We start from the raw sequence: 23870 nt of genomic DNA, 5'->3' as shown, positions 1-23870 counted from the left end.
GGGAATGTAAGTTAGTTCTGCCATTGTGGAAAGCAGTATGATAAGCTATATTCTTATATATTTTATTATTTTTGTGGCTATCATAAATGGAATTGCATTCTTGATTTGGCTCACAGCTTGAACATTACTGGTATATAGAAATGCTACTTTTTTTTGTACATTAATATTGTAGCCTGAAACTTTGCTTAAGTTGTTTATCAGACCTAGGAACTTCTGGGAGATACTACAGAGTTTTCTAGGTATAGCATCATATCATCTGCTAACAGAGATAGTTTGACTTCTTTTCCCATTTCAATGCCTTTTATTTCCTTCTCTTGCCTGATTCCCCTGGCCAGGACTTCCAGTATACATTGAATAGGAATGGTGAGATGTAGCATTTCTCTTAATGGCACACTAATATTTTTAGTTTTATAAATGACTTTGTGTCTATATTTTTGTCATTATTGTATATTATGTTTATTTTTTCGGTTGCTCTTTACTGTGATTAAGCGAAAATATGATATTAAGAAATCAACATATTTGTGATCATCTTAATATAGATTCCTTTGCCAGACAAGGTTTTACTACAATGCTTATCAATGATGGTACACAGACCACCTGAGATACTTGTTTAAAATGAAGATTGCTAGGCTACATGCCCAGAAATTCTGGTTTACTAGATCTGGGTTGGTGTTTAGAAATATTTAAAAATTGTCTCAGGTAATTTTAATGCCAATTAAAATTGCGAGACCATTGGTTTTCAATTCTTTTTTTTCTTATGGATCTCATAATAAAGATATATGGTAAAACAGAGCATATCTTATATATTTTTTCTTTTTTTATTATACTTTAAGTTCTGGGGTACATACTCAGAACATGCAGGTTTGTTACATAGGTATACACGTGCCATGGTGGTTTGCTGCACCCATCAACCCAAAATCTACATAGATATTTCTCCTAATGCTATCCCTCCCCTAGTCCCCCATCCCCCAGCAGGTCCCAGTGTGTGATATTCCCCTCACTGTGTCCATGTGTTCTCATTGTTCGAATCTCACTTATGAGTGAGAACATGCAGTGATTGGTTTTCTGTTCCTGTGTTAGTTTGCTGAGAATGATGGTTCCCAGCTTCATCCATGTCCCCGCAAAGGACATGAACTCATCCTTTTTTATGGCCGCATAGTATTCCATGGTGTATGTGTGCCACCATTTTCTTTATCCAGTCTGTCATTGATAGGCATTTGGGTTGCTTCCAAGTCTTTGCTATTGTGAACAGTGCTGCAATAAACATATATGTGCATGTGTATTTATAGAATGACTTATAATCCTTTGGGTATATAGCTAGTAATGGGATTGCTGGGTCAAATGGTATGTCTGGTTCTAGATCCTGGAGGAATCACCACACTGTCTTCCACAATGTTTGAACTAATTTACACTCCCACCAACAGTGTAAAAGCATTGCTATTTCTCTACATTCTCTCCAGCATCTGTTGTTTCCTGACTTTTTAATGATCGCCATTCTAATGGGTGTGAGATGGTATCTCATTGTGGTTTTGATTTGCATTTCTCTAATGACCAGTGATGAGCTTTTTTTCACATGCTTGTTGGCCACATAAATGTCTTCTTTTGATAAGTGTCTGTTCACATCCTTTGCCCACTTTTTGATGGGGTTGTTTTTTTCTTGTAAATTTGTTTAAGTTTATCATAGATTCTGGATATAAGCCTTCTGTCAGATGGATAGATCGCAAAAATTTTCTCCCATTCAGTAGGTTGCCTGTTCACCCTGATAGTTTCTTTTGCTGTACAGAAGCTCTTTAGTTTCATTAGATCCTATTTGTGTATTTTGGCTTTTGTTGCCATTGATTTTGGTGTTTTAGTCATGAAGTCTTTGCCCGTGCCTATGTCCTGAATGGTATTGCCTAGGTTTTCTTCTAGGATTTTTATGGTTTTAGGTCTTATGTTTAAGTCTTTAATCCATCTTGAGTTTATTTTTGTAAAGGTCTAAGGAAGGGGTCCAGTTTTGGTTTTCTTCATATGCCTAGCCAGTTTTCCCAGCACCATTTATTAAATAGGGAATCCTTTCCCCATTGCTTGTTTTCATCAGGTTTGTCAAAGATCAGATGGTTGTAGATGTGTGGCATTATTTTTGAGGCCTCTATTCTGTTCCATTGGTCTATATATCTCTTTTGGTACAAGTACTATGCTGGTTTAGTTACCGTAGACTTGTAGTATAGTTGGAAGTCAGGCAGCATGATACCTCTGGCTTTGTTCTTTTTGCTTAGGATTGTTTCGTCTATATGGGCTCTTTTTTGGTTCCATATGAAATTTAAAGTAGTTTTTTCTAATTCTGTGAAGAAACTCAATGGTAGCTTGATGGGGATAGCATTGAATCTATAAATTACTTTGGGCAGTATGGCCATTTTCATGTTATTGATTCTTTTCTATCCGTGGGCATGGAATGTTTTTCCATTTGTTTGTGTCCTCTCTTATTTCCTCGACCAGTGGTTTGTACTTCTCCTTGAAGAGGTCCTTCACATCCCTTGTAACTTGTATTCCTAGGTATTTTATTCTCCTTGTAGCAATTGTGAATATAAGTTCACTCATGGTTTGGCTCTCTGTTTGTCTTTTATTGGTGTATAGGAATGCTTGTGATTTTTGCTCATTGATTTTGTATCCTGAGAGTTTGCTGAAGTTGCTTATCAGCTTAAGGAGATTTTGGGCTGAGATGATGGGATTATCTAACTATACAATCATGTTATCTGCAAACAGAGACAATTTGGCTTCCTCTCTTCCTATTTGAAGATGCTGTATTTCTTTCTCTTGCCTGACAGTTCTGGCCAGAACATCCAAAACTATGTTGAATAGGAGTGGTGAGAGAGAGCATCCTTGTCTTGTGCCGGTTTTCAAAGGTAATGCTTCCAGCTTTTGCCCATTCAGTATGATATTGGCTGTGGGTATGTCATAAATAGTTCTTAATATTTTGAGATAGGTTCCATCAATACCTAGTGTATTGAGAGTTTCTGGCATGAAGGGGTGATGAATTTTATGGAAGGCCTTTTCTGTATCTAATGAGATAATCATGTGGTTTTTGTCATTGACTCTGTTTATATGATGGATTATGTTTATTGATTTGTGTAGGTTGAACCAGCCTTGCATCCCAGGGATGAAGCCGACTTGATCATGGTGGATAAGCTTTTTGATGTGCTGCTAGATTCGGTTTGCCAGTATTTTATTGAGGATTTTCACATCGATGTTCATCAGGGATATTGGCCTGAAATTTTCTTTTGTTGTTGTGTTTCTGCCAGGTTTTGGTATCAGGATGATGCTGGCCTCATAAAATAAGTTAGGGAGGAGTCCCTCTTTTTCTATTGTTTGGAATAGTTTCAGAAGGAATGGGACCAGCTCCTTTTTGTACCTCTGGTAGAATTCAGCTGTGAATCTGTCTGGTCCTGAGCTGTTTTTAGTTGGTAGGCTATTAATTACTGCCTCAATTTCAGAACTTGTTATTGGTCTACTCAGAGATTCAGCTTCTTCCTGGTTTAGTCTTGGGAGGGTGTATGTGTCCAGGAATTTATCCATTTCTTCTAGATTTTCTAGTTTATTTGAGTAGATGTGCTTATAGTATTCTCTGGTGGTAGTTTGTATTTCTGTGGGATCAGTGGTGATTTTGCCTTTATCGTTTTTTATTGTGTCTATTTGATTCTTTTCTCTTTTTTTTATTAGTCTGGCTTTTGGTCTATTTTCTTAATCTTTTCAAAAAATCAGCTCCCGGATTCATTGATTTTTTGAAGGGTTTTTCGTGTCTCTATCTCCTTCAGTTCTGCTCAGATCTTAGTTATTTCTTGTCTTCTGCTAGCTTTTGAATTTGTTTGCTCTTGTTTCTCTAGTTCTTTTAATTGTGATGTTAGGGTGTCAATTTTAGATCTTTCCTGCTTTCTCATGTGGGCATTTAGTGCTATACATTTCCCTCTACACACTGCTTTAGTTATGTCCCAGACATTCTGGTACATTGTGTCTTTGTTCTCATTGGTTTCAAAGAACTTATTTATTTCTGCCTTAATTTCGTTATTTACCCAGTAGTCCTTCAGGAGCAGGTTGTCTGCTTTCCATGCAGTTATGTGATTTTGAGTGAGTTTCTTAATCCTGAGTTCTAATTTGATTGCACCATAGTCTGAGAGACTGTTTGTTATGATTTCTGTTCCTTTGCATTAGCTAAGGAGTGTTTTACTTCTAATTATGTGGTCAATTTTAGAATAAGCGCGATGAGGTGCTGAGAAGAATGTATATTCTGTTGATTTGGGGTGGAAAGTTCTATAGATCTCTATTACATCCACTTGGTCCAGAGCTGAGTTCAAGTCCTGAATATCCTTGTTAATTTTCTGTCTCATTGATCTAATATTGACAGTGAGGTGTTAAAGTCTCCCACTATTATTGTGTGGGAGTCTAAGTCTCTTTGTAGGTCTCTAAGAACTTGCTTTATGAATCTGGGTGCTTCTGTATTGGGTGGATATATATTTAGGATAGTTAGCTCTTCTTGTTGCATTGATCCCTTTGCCATTATGTAATGCCCTTCTTTGTGTTTTTTTTTTATCTTTGTTGGTTAAAGTCTGTTTTATCAGAGACTAGGATTGCAACCCCTGCTTTTTAATTTCCATTTGCTTGGTAAATATTCCTCCATCCCTTTATTTTGAGCCTATGTGTGTCTTTGCATGTGAGATGGGTCTCCTGACTACAGCACACTGATGGGTCTTGACTCTTTATCCAATTTGCCAGTCTGTGTTTTAATTGGGGCATTTAGTCTGTTGATATTTAGTGTTAATGTTGTTATGTGTGAATTTGATCTTGTCATTTTGATGCTACCTGGTTATTTTGCCCATTAGTTGATGCAGTTTCCTCATAGTGTTGATGGTCTTTACAATTTGGTATGTTTTTGCAGTGATTGGTACCAGTTTTTCCTTTCCATATTTAGTGCTTCCTTTAGGAGCTCTTGTGTAAGGCAGGCTTGATGGTGACAAAATCCCTCAGCATTTGCTTATCTGTAAAGGATTTTATTTCTCCTTTGCTTATGAAGCTTAGTTTGGCTGTATATGAAATTCTAGGTTGAAAATTCTTTTAAGAATTTTGAATATTGGTACCCACTCTCTTCTGGTTTGTAGGGTTTCTGCAGAGAGATCCACTGTCAGTCTGATGGGCTTCCCTTTGTGGGTAACCTGATCTTTCTGGCTGCCCTTAACATTTTTTTCCTTCATTTCAACCTTCATGAATCTGATGATTATGTGTCTTGGGGTTGCTCTTCTCGAGGAGTATCTTTGTGGTGTTCTCTGTATTTCCTGAATTTGAATGTTGGCCTGTCTTGCCAGCTTGGGCAAATTCTCCTCTATAGTATCCTGAAGAGTGTTTTCTAACTTGGTTCCATTCTTCCCTTCTCTTTCAGGTATACCAATTAAACGTAGGTTTGATCTTTTCACATAGTCCCATATTTTTTGGAGGCTTTGTTCATTTCTTTTCATTCTTTTTTTCTGTAATCTTTTCTTCACACTTTATTTAGTTAAGTTGATCTTCGATCTCTGATATCCTTTCTTTGGCTTGATTGATTTGCCTATTGACACTTGTGTATGCTTCACGAAGCTCTTGTGCTGTGTTTTTCAGCTCCATCAGGTCATTTATGTTTTTCTCTAAACTGGTTATTCTAGTTAGCAATTCTTCTAACCTTTTTTTGAGGTTCTTAGCTTCCTTGCACTGGGTTAGAACATGCTCCTTTCGCTCAGAGGAGTTTGTTATTACCCACCTTCTGAAGCCTACTTCTGTCAATTTGTCAAACTCATTCTCCATCCAGTTTTGTTCCCTTGCTGGCGTGGTGTTGTGATCCTTTGGAGGAGAAGAGACATTCTGGTTTTTGGAATTTTCAGCCTTTTTGCACTGATTTTTCCTTGCCTTCATGGATTTTTCTACTTTGGTTGTTGATGCTGGTGACCTTCAGATGAGGTTTCTGTGTGGACATCCTTTTTGTTGATGTTGATGCTATTCCTTTCTGTTTGTTAGTTTTCCTTCTAATAGTCAGGCCCCTCTGCTGCAGGTCTGCTGGAGTTTGCTGGAGGTCCACTCCAGACCCTGTTTGCCTAAGTATCACCAGCGGAGGCTGCAGAAAAGCAAAGATTTCTGCCTGTTCCTTCCTCTGGAAGCTTCGTCCCAGAGGGGCACCCACCAGATGCCAGACACAGGAGTGCTCTGGCTGGCATCTGGTGGGTGCCCCTCTGGGACGAAGCTTCCAGAGGAAGACACAGAGGTGTCTGTTGATCCCTGCTGGGACTTGTCTCCCAGTCAGGAGGCACGGGGGTCAGAGACCCACTTGAGGAGGCAGTCTGTCCCTTAGCAGGGTTCAAGCGCTGTGCTGGGAGATCCGCTGCTCTCTTCAGAGCCAGCAGGCAGCAACGTTTAAGTCTGCTGAAGCTGCAACCACAGCCACCCCTTCCCCCTGGTGCTCTGTCCCAGGGGCATGGGAATTTTATCTATAAGCCCCTCACTAGGGCTGCTGCCTTTCTTTAAGAGATGCCCTCCCCAGAGAGGAAGAATCTAGAGAGGCAGTCTGGCTACAGAGGCTTTGTGGGGTTGTGGTGGACTCTGCCCAGTTCGAACTTCCTGGTGGCTTTATTTACACTGTGAGGGGAAAACCACCTACTCAAGCCTCAGTAATTGCAGACGCCCCTGCCCCCACCAAGCTGGAGCATCCCAGGTCGACTTCAGACTGCTATGCTGGCAGCAAGAATTTCAAGCCAGTGGATCTTAGCTTGCTGGGCTCCGTGGGGGTGGGATCCACTGAGCTAGACCACATGGCTCCCTAGCTTCAGCCCCCTTTCCAGGGGAGTGAACGGTTCCTTCTTGCTGGGGTATGAAAAAAAAACTCCTGCAACTAGCTAGTTATTTGCCCAAACGTCTGCCCAGTTTTGTGCTTAAACCCCAGGGCCCTGGTGGCATAAGCACTGGAGGGAATCTCCTGGTATGCGGGTTGCGAAGACCATGGGAAAAGTGTAGTATCCTGGCCAGAGTGCACTGTTCCTCATGGCACAGTCCCTCATAGCTTCCCTTGGCTAGGGGAGGGAGTTCCCTGACCCCTTGCGCTTCCCAGGTGAGGGGACACCCCACCCTGCTTCGGCTTGCCCTCCATGGGCTGCACCCACTGTCTAACCAGTCCAAATGAGATGAGCTGGGTACCTCAGTTGGAAATGTAGAAATCACTCGCCTACTGCGTTGATCTTGCTGGGAGCTGCAGACCTGAGCTGTTCCTGTTCGGCCATCTTGCCTGCCACCCATATCTTGTATTTTTAAAAATTCACTTGCCAAGCATTCTTCATGTGCTAACTTTGTACCAATCACTGATCAAAGTACTTTACAAACTCATTTAATGTCTACCACAACCCTATGAGGTAGATACTCTTTATCTTTCTATTTTACAGATGAGAAGAATGAGACATAGAGTGTTTTTTTTTTTTTTTTTTTTTTACACTTAAGAAAAGTAAAATACACAGGGACAGAGGATGAAACAGTGGTGACAAGGGATGAGGGCTGGGAGGGGAGGAGAGGAGATGAAGAAGCGTAGGTCAAAGGATACAAAGTAGCAAATATGTAGGATGAAAAATTCTAGAGATCTAATGTACAACATGAAGACTATAGCTAATAATATTATATTGCATTTGAAATTTTTGCTGAATGAATTTAGCAGCTCTCACCACACACCACACACCCACACACACGTAAGTATGTGAGATTACAGATATGTTAAATTGCTCCAGTAGAGTAACCATTTTGCTATTTATATGTATCCTGTAACATGATGTTGCATACTTAAAACATATTCAATAGATTTTATAAAAGAAGAAAAAAAGAAAAACTTATCCAAGTTCACATAACTAGTAAGCCGAACCTAGGTGATCCCAGAGTCTGCACTGAACTGTTTTCTTCTGTAAACATTTTACAACATCAAAATTGTTCCAATATTGCTTGATGCTCTAATAAATATGCATTCGGTGTCACTGGATTACACAGAAAGCAAAGCAACAATAACAAAACTTTAAAATTGGGATTTTTGGACACTGCAACATATTCAGCCAGAAACTTTTTAGATTAAGTTCCATAGTTGATTCTCTTTTCAAATATGACATTTCCTAATTCAGCATCACAGATTTTGTTCAGATATAGTATTTTGGAGATTTGAACTAGAAAAGTTGAGCAATACATATCCAGATCAAAGGGGGAAAAACGCAATTTGTTTATCTATTGAAAATTCAAACAGATTCTGGGCATATTTTCATGGGCTGGATTTGGAGGTCTATGATTGTAGCTTTGAAGTACACTTCAAACTTTAATAATACGCCTTGTCTTAGTGTTTTTCTGTGTTGCAGTGGCCAAATGTGTGAACTCCAGAGTTTTAAATGCTGTTGTGCTCCTGCTGTCAAGCCTGATGATACAACAATTGATCATCCAACACAAAGAATAAGAAGTCCTGACGCCTGTAGAGATCAAAACAACTACTATCAAAAACATGTTACATGATCATGACCCATCAAATAGTGCTAGATATCTGGATTGATCAAGTCCCCAGAATATAATGGTGCATCCTTCATCTTAGTTTGAAGAATGACCAGAATGGGGGAGGGAGCATTAAAATGAAAAATGGTCATGCTGGCAGCTCTGCTGTGAGGGGAAATGAAAAGTGAAAGAGGAACCACACCTGCAAGACAATAATGGCTCCAAAACAAACTGTAAGAAACCAAATCATAATTGCAGACTATTAGAGCTCAAAGTCTTGAACACCAGCTCCTTCAGACCCATAGCTTCTTGAGAAAAGCACAGATAAGCTGATCTAACACTTAACAACCGGAACTCTGCAGAGAAGCACATATTATAAAAATAAGTTCATTAACTACTCCTTTCTTTTCAGATTTCATCCAGTTTCTGCTAATACCATCCTGTTAATAACTTCAGCCTCCAAAATTCCCTAAGCACCCCCTTCCAAACTCCTTTGAGATATCTCAGTTCCCCTGGTATGCATTCTCCCTTGCTGCAAGCAGCAAGCTAATAAACCTGACTACAGCTGTGCTCCTGGTAGTGTTTGGCTGGCTGTCTTTAACACCTTTGTTAACACAAAGGAAGAAGCCCTCTAACAGAAAGGGATCTTCCAATCATTCCTTCCTATCATGTGCAGAGGGTATACAGAGAAATATATATATACCCATATATATAAAATTCAAGTGCATTTCATACTCCTATATTGACTACTAATAATAGTATTCTATGGTACTGATTTCATTGATGCTATATTGGGGATTATATGTTTGGACACATGATCCAAATTAGCATAGGTATGTGCTTTCTATGGAAATGTGAGTTTCACCACATTCAATAATATTATGAGTCTATTAATACTGAGTCAGACTCTGTGTACTCAACAATGACTAATCCATCATTTTTCAGAAGTCGTTTAAGTATTTAGAGATCTATAACTCTGTAGTGCTTTGCATGAGAAATGTGCACTCTTTGCCTTACCTCACTAGACACTGATAGAGAACTTCAGTGTCTAGCCCTGTCACTTTGACATCTTTCCTCAGAGCCAAATTTACTTTCAATAACAAAGATGCATGAAATAATTATTCAAACTTTAAGTATTAGATCTTTGTCTCTATTTGTTTCTGTCTGTCCATATACATAAACACTTTGTCTATACACACACGCACACACACAATTTGTTTTTCCTTAGAAAAGTAATCCCTTTTAGTATATTTTTTCTAACTGAATACACTAGTGAGAAGTCGCCTTTTAATTATTTGTCTCCCATAAGTAAGCAGCCGTGGCCTTCTTAATTCATTTTGATAGAATATTGGAATGCTGGAACTAAAAGTGGTATTAGTGATTGTAGCAGCCAGGGTTCTCCAGAAAAACAGAACATAATAGGACACACACACACACATACACTCACCAGCCTATTCAAAGTGAAGTGTGAAGATGACAAGGCTAAATATGACTTATATCCACCTAACGAATAGCAAATATATTTTCTCTTTCTGATGATTTTCTTAACAACATGTTATTTTCTCTGGCTTACTTCATTGTAAGAATACAGTATAATACATGTAACCTACAAAAATATGTATAATTGCCTATTTATGTTATCCATAAGGCTGCTTCTAGTTAACAGTAGGCTATTAGTAATTAAGTTTTAGAGGAAGTCAAGAGTTACACATAGCTTTTCCACTGTATGGAGAGGTTGGGCCCTCTAACCCTCACATTGTTCAATGGTCCACTATATATATATATATAACCCTCTTCACTTCAAGGGTTTTTTTTTTTTTTTTTTTTGAGATGAAGTCTTGCTCTCTTACCCAGGCTGGAGTGCAGTGGTGCAATCTCAGCTCACTGCAACCTCCCACTTCCTGAGTCCAAGTGATTCTCCTGCCTCAGCTTCCCAAATAGCTGGATTACAGGTGTGTACCACCATGCCCAGCTAATTTTTGCAGTTTTAGTAGAGACAGGGTTTTGCCATGTTGGCCAGGCTGGTCTCGAACTCCTGACCTGAAGTGATCTGCTCACCTCAGTCTCCCAAAGTGCTGGGATTACAAGTGTGAGCCACCACGCCTGGCCCACATTAAGGAATTTTTTTATGAAATAAGTTCATAGGATTGCAAAGGCTGGCAAGTCCTGAATCTATAGTGCAGGCCCCAGGCTGGGAATTTGAGGAGGGGTTAATGTTGCAGCCTTGAGGTAGAATTTCTTCTTCTTTGGAAAACTTCAATTTCTGTCCTTAAGACCTTCGACTGATTGTATAAGGCCTACCCACGTTCTCAAGGGTCAACTCCTTTAAAGTCAACTAATTTAAAAAGTTAGTCACATCTGTAAAATACTTTCACAGCAACTCCTACAGTAGTGTTTGATTAAATAAATGGGTACTATAGCCTGGAGAAGTTGACACATAACACTAACTACTGTAGAGATCATCTAAACAAACTCAATTAATTTTCTACATGACTAGTCGTCACCTAATACATTTATGGAATACTAGAATGCCCAAATCTATTCATACTAGACTGAGAGTTCTCACCAATCAAAAACCTTGATGTATACCACTGTATTTGTAAACAGACCATAGTTCGTAAGTATCTGTTGCTCATGGAATTTCTTATACTTGTGATTAATGTGGAAAGAGTATCCTGAGATTGTTAGGAGCACTTTATTAAAGGATATATTACGCGGATCAACCAGCTGCTATTACCAGAATACACACAGTAAATTTATTGATACATTTGTAAGTCTTAAGAATGGAGTGAAAATATTTGAAACACATACAAATATTGTTGAGCTGTTTTATAAATTGGGTGACTAAAGACCACTAAGTTACTTTTTATTTTACATCCAACTTGCAATTACACTTTAATAAAACTGTCTAATAGTTTACATATAAAATAAATTTTATTTAACTCACATTTACTTCACAAATCTGGTAATCTTAAGATGTGTTATTTACAAAAATTTGCATTTTTCTTTACTCAGAATACTTACAGGCTTCCAGTGAGATTATATTGTAAATTAGTTTCTAAATAATGTTAACAAATACATTGGAAAATATTTTTTTCATAATAGAAAGTGGGATTTCTAATTAGATCATTTGGCTTTGTTACAAAATGTGTAGCTTTTAAAATCAAGGCTATATTGCTGTGAGATTCTCGATATTCACCTTTTTGAAAAACTAGAGTATCTGTAAATGAACTTTATATTGGATAAAAAGCATATCATGACATAATCTTTTAGGTCATAGGAGAAGTCCAAACATTTTATTAGTGACTTCATCGTTTAGTCAGAAAAGAAGACTTTAGTTTCCTCAAAATTTTTGGTAAAATATCGGCAACAATTCAAAAAAATACTCAATATATAACAAAAGAAAAAAGACAAAAATGCCAAGTAAAAAAACAGTGGGCAAATACAAACAGAGAAATTCAAAACAAGAAATGTGAACTCCTAGTAGAATATAAAACAAGTTTAATTATACTAGGATTAATACTATATGAATTAAAATTAGATATTTTCAGCCTACTAAATTGCGAAGTAGTACTAACTTTAGTGTTGGTGGGATATATACCTTCTGTACTACTAGTGGTTATAGACATTTGTAATTTCTTCCAGTAGGTCAATTTGGAAATCTTTATAAAAAAAAATCTTGGAAAAAATGCATGCTTTTCATCTCAGTCCATTTTCTATTGCTTATAACAGAATATCTGAAACTTGATCATTTATAAAGAAAATGAATGTATTTCTTACAATTCTGAAGATTGAGGTGTCAAAAGTGAGAGCCTTCTTGCTGGTAGGGACTCTACAGGGTTTTCTGAAGTGGTGCTGGGTATCACAAAGTGAGGTGGCTAAGTGGGCTAGCATGCCAACTCAGGTCTCTCTTTCCCTTCTTATAAAGACACCAGTTTCCCTCCCATGACAACACATTAATCTGTTAACCCATTAATCCATGAATAGATTAATCCATTAATCTGCCTTCATAACTCAATCACCCATTAAAGATCCAAGTCTCAATACTACTACATTGAAAATTAAGTTTCAGCATGAGTTCCTGGAGGATACATTCAAACCATATTATTCTTTTTCTCAGTAATTTAATTCCTAGGAATTTATCTTAAAGATATTATCGAATAAGTGGACAAGAATGGATGTAGTAAGATATTCGTGTTTGTAATAATTATAAATTAATATAAAAAGGAAAATTGTTATATAAGTTACAGTTTATTCTTGCAATGAAATACTCTGCAGCCTTTAAAATGTTGTATATGAATATTAAATGATGAAAAGTCAGGTTATTTAAAAAGTATACATAGCATACATAATATGATTCCAGGTTTTAAAAGTATGAAGGTATACATTGAAAAATGTCTGAAAATGTGAAAGGCAAAGTCTTAGTAGTTGATTTGGACAGTGGGATGACTATCGTTCTTGTTTTCTTCTTTTGGCTTACTTTCATTTTATGTATCTTTAATAACATGTGTTTTCTTCTAATGGGAAAAATAAGGAGTTATTTTTAATTTAAAAAGAAAAAGGTGTACCCAATAAAAAAAGATGTTACTAAACAGTAGATGTTTACTTTCCAAACCAGAGACATGTTGCTATGAACTGAATTGCACCCCCCAAGCTCTGCCAATTCCTGCGTTGAAGCCCTAACCCCCAATATGACTATATTTGAGGATACAGCTTTTAGAATGTCATTAAAGTTAAACTAAGTCATAAAGATGGAGTCCTAATTTGATTAGATTGGTGGCCTCATAGGAAGAGGAGGACAGAGAGATCTTTCTTTATCTGCACAGGCTGAGGAAAGTCCTGTGAGCACACAGTGCAAAGATGGCTGTCCGTAAGCCAGAATATACTGGCACCCTGATCTCAGACTTCCCAGCTTCCAAAACTGTGAGAAAATAAACTTGGCTTGTTTAATTTGCCCAGTCTATGGTATTTTGTTCTGGCAGCCCTTGCCGACTAAGCAACATGCTTTTAGTCATTTATAAATTTTACCCTGCCTGCTCCCAAAAAGATTTAAATTGGCTAAAATTGGGCTACCATTAATAAATTCTGTTAAGTCAGGGGAATGAACTTAGTCTAGACTCTGAAGAGGATGTTGTCTTTGTAAGAGCTGCAAGGCTGGTATGAAGATGGTGGAAGAAGTATAAGCAACGGCATGAAGGTGGGGCAATATGAGGCATGGCCAGGGGATAAGATGCAGACCAATGAAAGATGACCAGACGGTTGGATTCTCATTCTCATGAAATATCCTTTCAAAATGGTTACCAAACTTTCACAAATTGACAAAGCGAAGCTGTCAGGTACTATAATGTCCTTTGATACATTTGTATTTTCAGACCTGGTTCATTCTGCCAACCCAGTGAAGGATGAGAAGGAAAGAAAAAAGTTAGAGGCAAAACCAATCTCGTGTGATTTCAGCCACTGATTTAAAGAAAAAAAAAAAAAAAAAAAACCTTTCAATCAGAAAATTTTTAAACGTAAGTTCAAAATAGCGCTTGAAACAGATGAATTAAATATTTTCTCACTATGTTATGACATATTGTGTATATGCAACAAATATTTTCTCATTAGTTTCCCCATGCTTCTTTAGTACAACCCCGCCCTAATTATTTTTTGGGGGGTCATCCATTAATTTGGAGGAAATTCTTAGGTGTCTATTTTTGAAGTCATCTCTTCATGCACCCAAATTGTTCTGACAGCGTCAGTCTATGCTCTTTAAAACTGATATACACTTAAATTCTCTACTGTTTCATGACAAGCTAGTTTTATGCTCCTGCCAGGAAGCAATGGAATCTCTGTCCTAGTGTCTACAAAACCCCATGTACATCTACCATGCAATAAAATAATGATGATAATATAAACATTTATTTGGCTGTAGTGGAGATAAGTGAGGCAGAACCCATGAATGTCTCAATTGCCAGTTTGATATGCTGTCTCTGTCTATCTTGAGTCACTGTTATGCATAAACGGTTGAAAGTGTAATTAAAAGATTGGCATAATAGTTCTAATTAGCAAGACGTTGTGCAAGAATAAATTAATTTTAGAATTGTGATAACAAGTTCATTGGCCTCCTATGTATGTTAGATTTGGTGGGATGCTTATAGAGGCCATGTCAATGTGACTAACTGGCTGTGGGACTGATGCAATTGGTTAAACTGATTCTCTACAGGTTGTCTCAAATGCTTATGAGTTCTGGATTCAGATGTTGTGGGTCCTTGGAACTAAGGTGCTGCAGTGAGCTAGACTGCTGTCCTATAATCTGTATGAGTCATATAACTGAGAATTGTTTTTAATCTTCTTCCATTCCTCTAACCCCATCATCACTGTACTATTTGCAAATCCTCCAGTCATCTGACTGCTATTACAGAGCCAACTAAATGGAGAGGATTCATTTAACTGACACAAAAGAGCTCTGAGAGTCTCCTTTCCCCAACCTCATTCTGCCTAAATTACCACATGATGAACATGCATTTATTTTTGTAATAATAATTAGCATTATTGCAGTTCATATTTTCCAAGAGCAGTAATATTTCATTTTTAAATCTCCACGGCTTTATGAGTTAGGTCAGTGTTTTTTTCTGTATAACAAATTTGGAAACTGAGGCATCATGGGGTTAAAATGCAAATGACTTACTCATAGTCACAGTGCTGGGATTAAAGCCCAGGAGAAGTGACCCAATTCTGGGTTCAGACCAATGAGCAACACTCCTTCCTCACCTGAGTTTTGGGGTTTATATTAATTTTAGCTTATAATAGTGTGACTGCTACCTAAAAGCAATTTTCTATAGATCTGAGAAAGTTTCATATCCATCATGTTAAGCAACATTCTAAAATCATTTCTACCTTTTCAACTTTGCAATTTATCTTTAAATGCCCATATACACCCAAGGCACATACATCTAGGAATTGCTAACATGTACCACAATGTTTTTATTGCACATTTTGAACAAAAGAATTAGCTAAAAAGTTAGATAAAATGAAATCACATTGGAAAGAGAAAAAAACAACATGAATCTTTCCTTAAAATTTAGTCAAACGGAAGGCTACTATAGACATGAAAATATGCTATAACTTAGAAAACCTTAAATTCTTTGGATAAATACCTCTCTGTTATTCTCTAATTTCTTCAGAAGGGCCCATACCAAACCTTAAATGTTCATATTTTTATTAATGTAATATAATTTCCCCATTTTAATAAGTGGTGTGTTATATTTTTATTTAACTTATTTTCTGATTACCATTTTCAGTTCCAAATGGTCCTCATGTTCTTTGGAAGAGTGTCCAAAGAAAACAAATTATTTTTTAGCGTGCTCTCACTCGCTCTCTCTCTTTCTCTCTCTCTCTATATATACACATATATATACACACACACACAATTTATATGTACACACATACATGCACATATATATTTATATATAGTTAATTGACAAGATAAAATTGTATATATTTATGGTTTACAACATATTTTGATATATACATTGTGGAAGGATAAAATCAAGCAATTTAACATATTCATTACCTCATATACCTGTCATTTATTTTTTGTGGTGAGAACACTTAAAATCTACTCCCTTAGCAATTTTCAAGAATACAATATATTGTTATTAACTATAATCACCATATTGTATAATAGATCTCTTGAATTTACTCTTCCTAACTGAAATTTCATATTCTTTGACCATCTCCCCAACCCTCCCTTCAACCTGCCCCCTGCTTTCAGCTCCAGGTAACTAACCACTATTCTTTTTTTTTTTTTTCTTTTTGTTTTTACTTTAAGTTCTGGGATACATGTGCAGAGTGTGCAGGTTTGTTACATAGGAATACGTGTGACATGGTGGTTTGCCAAACCCATCAACCCATCATCTCTATTAAGTATTTATCCTAATGCTATACCTCCCCTTGCCCCCACCCCCTGACAGACCACGGTGTGTGATGTTCCCCTCCATGTGCCCATATGTTCTCATTGTTCAACTCCCACTTATGAGTGAGAACATATGGTGTTTGGTTTTCTGTTCCTGTGTTAGTTTGCTGAGAATGATGGCTTCCAGCTTCATCCATGTCCCTGCAAAGGACATGAACTCATCCTTTTTTATGGCTGCATAATATTCCATGGTGTATGTATGCCACATTTTCTTTATGCAGTCTACCATTGATAGGCATTTGGGTTGGTTCCAAGTCTTTGCTATTGTGAACAGTGCCACAATAAACATACGTGTGCATGTGTCTTTATAGAATGATTTATCATCCTTTGGGTACATACCCAGTAATGGGATTGCTTGGTCAAATGGTATTTCTGGTTTGAGATTCTTGAGGAATCACCGCACTGTCTTCCACAATGTTTGAACTAATTTACACTCCCACCAACAGTGTAAAAGCATTACTGTTTGTCCACATTCCCTCCAGCATCCACTGTTTCCTGACTTTTTAATGATCGCCATTCTAACTGGCGTGAGATGGTATCTCATTGTGGTTGTGATTTGCATTTCTCTAATGACCTGTGATGATGAGCTTTTTTTCATATGTTTGATGGCCACATAAATGTCTTCTTTTGAGAAGTGTCTGTTCATAACCTTTGCCCACTTCTTGATGGGGTTCTTTCTTGTAAATTTGTTTAAGTTCCTTGTAGATTCTGGATATTAGCCCTTTGTCAGATGGATAGATTGCAAAATTTTATCCCACTATTCTACTCTGCTTCTGTTAATTCTACTTCTTTAGATTCCACATTTAAGTGAGATCATGTGGTACTTGTCTTTCTGTGCCTGGCTTATTTCACTTAGCATGATGTCCTCTAGATTCACTCATGTTGTCACTAATGACAGAATTTCCTTCGTTTTAATGGCTGAATAGCTCTTTCCCATCTTGCATGATGGTGGGTGAAAAAGTTGACAAGCCAGATACTAAGGAGAACAAACCCAAAGCCAAGAAGCCTGATGCTGGTAGCAAGGTGAAAAAGGGTACCCTCAAGGCTAAAAAGCCCAAGAAGGGAAAGCCCCGTTGCAGCGGAAATTCTATCCTTGTCAAAGGAATTGCCAGATATTTCCAATCTGCTATGTATTCCAGAAAGGCCATGTACAAGAGGAAGTATTCTGCCGCTAAATCCAAGGTTGAAAAGAAAAAGGAGAAGTTTCTTGCAAATTGGTTGCAAAACCAATTGATGATAACAAGAATAGCAGTACCAGGTTGGTGAAACTTCTCAAAGGGCCTAGATATTATCCTACTGAAGATATGACTTGAAATATTTTGAGCCATGTCAAAAATCCCTTCAGTCAGCACATGAGAAAACTGTGAGCCAGCATCACCCCTGGGACCATTCTGATCATCCTCACTGGGTGCCACAGAGGCAACAGGGTGGTTTCCTTGAAGTAGCTGGCTAGTGACCTGTTACTTGTGACTGGACCTCTGGTCCTCAATCGAGTTCCTCTACAAAGAGCACGTCGGAAATTTGCCATTGCCACCTCAACCAAAACTGATATCAGCAATGTGAAAATCCAAAAACATCTTACCGACATTTACTTCAAGAAGCAGCAGCTACAGAAGCCCAGACACCAGGGAGGTGAGATCTTCAACACAGAAAGAGAGAAACATGAGATGACAGAGCAGTGCAAAGTTGATTGGAAAACTGTGCACTTTACCGCAGTTTGAGTTTACCAAACTCAAAGCTATTCCTCAGTTCCAGGGCTACCTGTGATCTGTGTTTGCCCTGATGAATGGAATTTATCCTCACTAATTAGTGTTCTAAATTCCTTAAGAAGAACCTAATGAAATAACTTACATATTTAAATAAATAAAAAATAAAGGCTGAGCAGTATTCTTTTGTGAAAACAGCCATTTTTTTAACCTTTACCTTCTGTGTGGACCCATAGCACTTACAATAGTATTGTCAGAAATCCTTCTCTACAGTTTGTTGTTCCAGGAGCCTTTATAATCTTGATTTATCATTTTTTCAATAGAACTTCATCAACTATCCTATTCATCATAGTACAATATTCATAATTCAAGTTATCTGTGACTATAGTGGTCTTTCAAGCTTATTTGTTTATTGTCTTATATCTCAGTTTGAGTAGGTTACTATGGCAACAGGCACTATAGACATGTACCAGATAAATAATGGATTATGAATCTTCACAGGTGTCCAGCTAGGATATCTTTAATGAAAAGTCACTCTAAAATGGAAAGAATCTTTCTCATATATATGTTATGACCCACATGTTGAAATCACTCATTTATAAACAGGTATGCCTATCACCAAAAAGCCAGGTGAGTTCTCAATTTAGAAACACACTTTAGGAAGTTACTTTAGGTTTGCCCTTAGCAAAATAATTAAACTAGTTTTACTTTATTTCTCTTAAAGTTGCCAAGCCTAAAGGCATCACAAACACTAAATGGATTCATTGTTTTTCTTCATCCATCTCAGCTCAAATCAGATGTGGCTTAACATTTGCACTATAACAAGTACTTGCATGTCTTGATGTACACATTTCATAGGCAAATTTTAAAAGAACTTTGACAAATGGCAATATCTATAGATGGAGTGAAGCCCAGGATTATGAGAAGTCTGGAATTCATTTTGTGTACAGAATAGTTAAAGGAGCAGGGTGAGAAAAAGACAACAGAGCACATGAGAGCTGCCTCTGGGGTTTGAAGATTCAGTGAAAGAGACAACTTATTCTGTAGCTCTCTGGAATGCAAAAATACAATCCAAGTGTAGCAGTGAGAAGAGGTAGGTTTGGTTTCCACATACAAAGTGGCTGTGCAACACCAGAGCTCGTCAGTATACAAACAACGGCCTCATGATGTAGTGAGCTCTCTGAGAGAATTCCTGGAGGGCAGGATGCTTGGAAAAGAAAGCTGCTAGGATCCCTTCAAACTCCATTACATAATTCTTGGATAAGAATTGTGAACATTTGGTGAGCTACCATATGTTTTACCTATTTTAGCTCATTTCATCCTCACAAGAACTTTATGAAGTAGATACTCTTATTACATAAACAAGGAAACTGAGTGGCAACAACAAAATTCAATACTTTGTCCAAGGCCACTTGATAGGAATAGTGGATTTGGAATTCAAACACAAATAATTTGATGCCACAGCCAAAGCTAACTACTATGCCACACAGCTCTTAAAACTGAGTGGCACGTTGGTTCTGTGTGACCCTAAATGTCTCCAAACAACCCTTCAGAAGTCTATGTCTATTAATAGTTTCATCTTTAGCAGTGATGCTACATATCACAAGTGTATGCAGTGTTTAAATTCAACTAGATATTAGAAGTACAATTATTGTCTTTGTGTGTTTGTGTGTGCATGTGTGTATGTATGTATGTTAGGGAAGCAGTCTGAGAAAATTTGGGCATTGAAAATGAGTTATATAGTTGCACTTAAGGCTCCTGTCTTCTGTCCACTTTCCTATCAACACTTTTTTATTTTGGTGACTCATCTTGTCTCATGACTTTACATGCTATCTACATATTGATTTCTCAAATTTAAATCTCCAGCCCTGACTCCCCAGCTTTGATCTCCAGACACATCTATATTCCTGCCTGCTTATCATGGATGTCCGACTTGGGATGCCCAAAGTACAATTCTTTCCAAAAGCTTACCTATGTGCATAGGCTTTTACCAGAAATACATATTTTATCTCTCTTTTTAAACTGAGTTTTGCCTTTCCACATTATACTAATACATAATGAACATGATTTTATAAGTTACATTTTCATTTACCAGGGCACAGTAACTCAAATCATATTATCTGAAAGCTGTGTTAAATGTCAGTTATTTCAAATACTCTTTCCAGTGATGTCAGCAAGATGGCTGACTAGAGTTACCTGGTACTCGTCACTCCCACAAAGATGAATTAAAACAATGAATAAACAACTATATTTTGACTAGAGTGACTGAGGAAGTACACTGGAGAGCCCCAGGGGAGCAGAGAGATCCTTGTGAAGCATGGAAGCCCTTGATAACACCATAGAGAGGGGAGCGAGGCATCCTGACTCTGCCACAAGATCTCCCCTGCCTGAATGAGCTCAGTGTCAGGGGAGACATTTTCTTATGGAGAAAAAGCAAAGCAGAGATTCCCATCAGTCCCCACTGCTACCACATACACCAGCCTTCCTTGCTATCTGAAAATTCCTTGGTCCTCACAGGCCCCAAATCCAGTTTGGAGAGCAGCTGGAAGTACATACAGCTACACTGACTTAGAGTAGAAACCAACCTGGAGCATCTTCCAACCCTAAGATTAAGCACCTATGGTTTGGGGCAATCTTGAAATTGGACCCACTGCTAGGCATCCTGTACCACCATGATGAGAAACTCCTATGGCCTAGGCCCTTGAGGCAATAACAAACATCACTAATAAGGATTACAACTGAAAAAACTGCCAGGGATCACACTAATGAATCTACCCAGAAAAAAAATGTCAATGTCCCATACCCAAACAACACCCTAGGGAGTCATCTACAGGCAAAAGTCTCTCTCTACAAAAGTTATTCTATAAAATTAGAAGAAGCTACTATTCCACTAGATGTGTAGAGATCAATGTAGGGACATAGAGACATGAAGCAAGAAAACATGACACCCTGAAATAAATACAATTAGTCTCTAGTGACAGACCCCAAAGAAAAGGACATATATAAAATGCCTGAAAGGATCGATTCAACAAGAGGATATAACAATTGTAAATACATATGTGCCCAACAATGAAACACTCAAATATATAAAGCAAACAATATTATTCACATAAAGGGAGAGAGAGATGCAAAACAATAAAAGTAGGGCACTTCAACACCCCGCTTTCAACAATGGGTAGATAATCTAGACAAAAAAATCAACAGAAACGGCAGAATTAAACTGCACCACAGACCAAATGGCCCTAACAAACATTTACAAAACACTCCATCTAACAGCTGCAGAATACGCTTTCTTCTCAACTGCATGTAAAACATTTTCCAGGTAGATCACATGGTAGGCCACAAAACAATTTTTAACAAATTGAAGAATATAGAGATCATATCAAGTATGTTTTCTGACCACAAGGATATAAATCTAGAAGTCAACACTTAGAAAAACTTTGGACACTTTACAAGTATGTGAACATTAAACAACATGTTCCTAAACAACTAATGAGTCAATGATGAAATTGAAAGGGAAATTAAAAATTTCCTTGAGAGAAAAGAGAATGGAAACATATCAAACCTATATGATCTAAGATCTAAAGTTTATAGCAACAAATGTCTACACCAAAAAATAAAGATATATAATAACCTAACAATATTGCTCAAGAAACAAGAAAAACAAGAGCCAACTAACCTAAAATTAGTAGAAGGAAGGAAATAATTCCTTCTTTCTCAGAGTAGAAAGCTCAGAGTAGAAATAAACAAAATGGAGACTAAAAAACAATTCAAAAAATCAACAAAATAGAGTTGGCTTACTGAAAAGATAAATAAAATGGACAAATCTTTAGCTAGACTAAGAAAAAAGTGAGAAAGCTGAAATAAATAAAACCAGAGATGAAAAAGGAGACATTACAACTGATACCACAAAAGACAAAGGATCATAAGAGACTATTATGAATAGCTATATACCAACAAATTTAATAACATACAAGTGGATAAATTCCTGAACATACAATGTACTGAGATTAAATTATGAAGATATAGAAAATCTGAACAGATCAATAACAGGTGAGGAAATTGAATCAGTAATAAAAAGTCTTCCATCAAAGAAAAGCCCATGACCTGATTGATGGCTTCCATGCTGAATTCTACCAAACATTTAAAGAAGAATGAGTACCAATTCTTTTTTAAATACTCCAGAAAATTGAGAAGGAGGAAATACTTCCAAACCCATTTAATGAGGTCAGTATTAGCCTAATTCCAAAAACAAATAAGAACACAACGAAAATAACAAAATTACAGGTCAATATCCCTGATGAACATAGATGCAGAAATTCTCAGTGAGACACTAGCAAACCAAATTCAACAGTACTTTAAAAAGATCATTCACCATAATCAAGTGGAATTCATGCCAGATATTCAGGGATGATTTAACATATGCAAATAAAAAATTTGATCCACCATATTAACAAAATGATAAAAAGCATATGATCACTTCAGAAGATGAAGAAAAAGCATTTGACAGAATTTAACAACCATTCACAATAAAAAAAATCTCTAAAAATTAGGTATAGAAGGTATGTACCTCAACACAACAAAGTCCATATATAACAAACCTATAGCTAACATCATACTCAACAGTGAAAAGCTGAAATCTCTTTCTGTAAGATCAGAAACAAGTCAAGGATACCCACTTTCACCATTTCTATTCAACTCAGTACTGAAGTCCTAGCCAGAGCAATTAGGCAAGAGAAAGGAATAAAAGGTGTCCAGATTGGAAAGGAGAATATCAAATTGTTCCTGTTTGTAGACAATGTGATCTTATATATAGGAAACTGTAAATACATCAGCAAAAATAATAATAATAATAACTTTTAGAACAAATGAATTAAGTAAAGTTGCAGGATACAAAATCAACATACAAAAATCAGCAGCATTTCTATATGCTATAGGGAACTATCTGAAAAAGAAATTTAAAAACCAGTTCCATTTATAATAGCTACTAAAAATAAGATACCTAGGAATAAACTTAACCAAGGAGGTAAAAGATCTTGACACTGAAAACCATAAAACTTTGATGAAAAAAAATGGAAGAGAACACAGATAAATGGAAAGATATCCCATGATTATGAATTTTAAAACACTTATATTGTTAAAAATGGCCATATTACCAAAGAGAGGTACAGTTTTAATGCAATCCCTATCAAAATTCCAGTGTCACTTCTTGTAGATACAGAAAAAGCAATCCTAAAATTGATATGGAACCACAAAACACCCAAATAAAGCTGGAGGTATCATACTATCTGACTTCAAAATACACTACAAATTATCACATGTACTCCATAAATATTTGCAATTATTATGTATACATAAATATAAAAATATATAATACAAAACTATACTGACAAAAAGAGCATGGTATGAGTGTCAAAACAGACACAAAGACTAAGGGAACAGAATAGAGAGCCCAGAAATAAATTCACACATATAAAACCAACTGATTTTTGTGGAAAAAGTCTATTTAATAAATGGCTCTGGGAAAATTAAATATCCACACACAGAAGAATGAGACTAGACCCCTACCTCTCAGTATATACAAAAATCAACTCAAAATAGATTAAAGACTTACAGGTAAAACCTCAAACTATGAAACTACTAGAAGAAAAATAGGAGAAATACTTCATGATATCGGGCTGGGCAAGGATTTTTTAAATAAGACC

General features: G+C 36.9%; 1 pseudogene; it reads left to right on the top strand.

Annotated features, from left to right (window-relative positions):
* Positions 1-17404: 17404 nt before the first annotated feature.
* Positions 17405-18277, top strand: LOC105497492 (large ribosomal subunit protein eL6 pseudogene; annotated as a pseudogene).
* The last annotated feature ends 5593 nt before the right edge of the window (positions 18278-23870 follow it).

Source organism: Macaca nemestrina, chromosome X (assembly GCF_043159975.1).
Source record: "Macaca nemestrina isolate mMacNem1 chromosome X, mMacNem.hap1, whole genome shotgun sequence".
In the NCBI taxonomy this organism is placed as follows: domain Eukaryota; kingdom Metazoa; phylum Chordata; class Mammalia; order Primates; family Cercopithecidae; genus Macaca; species Macaca nemestrina.
The sequence above is the reverse complement of the archived record's forward strand: the minus strand, read 5'-3'. Positions and strand labels throughout refer to the sequence as shown.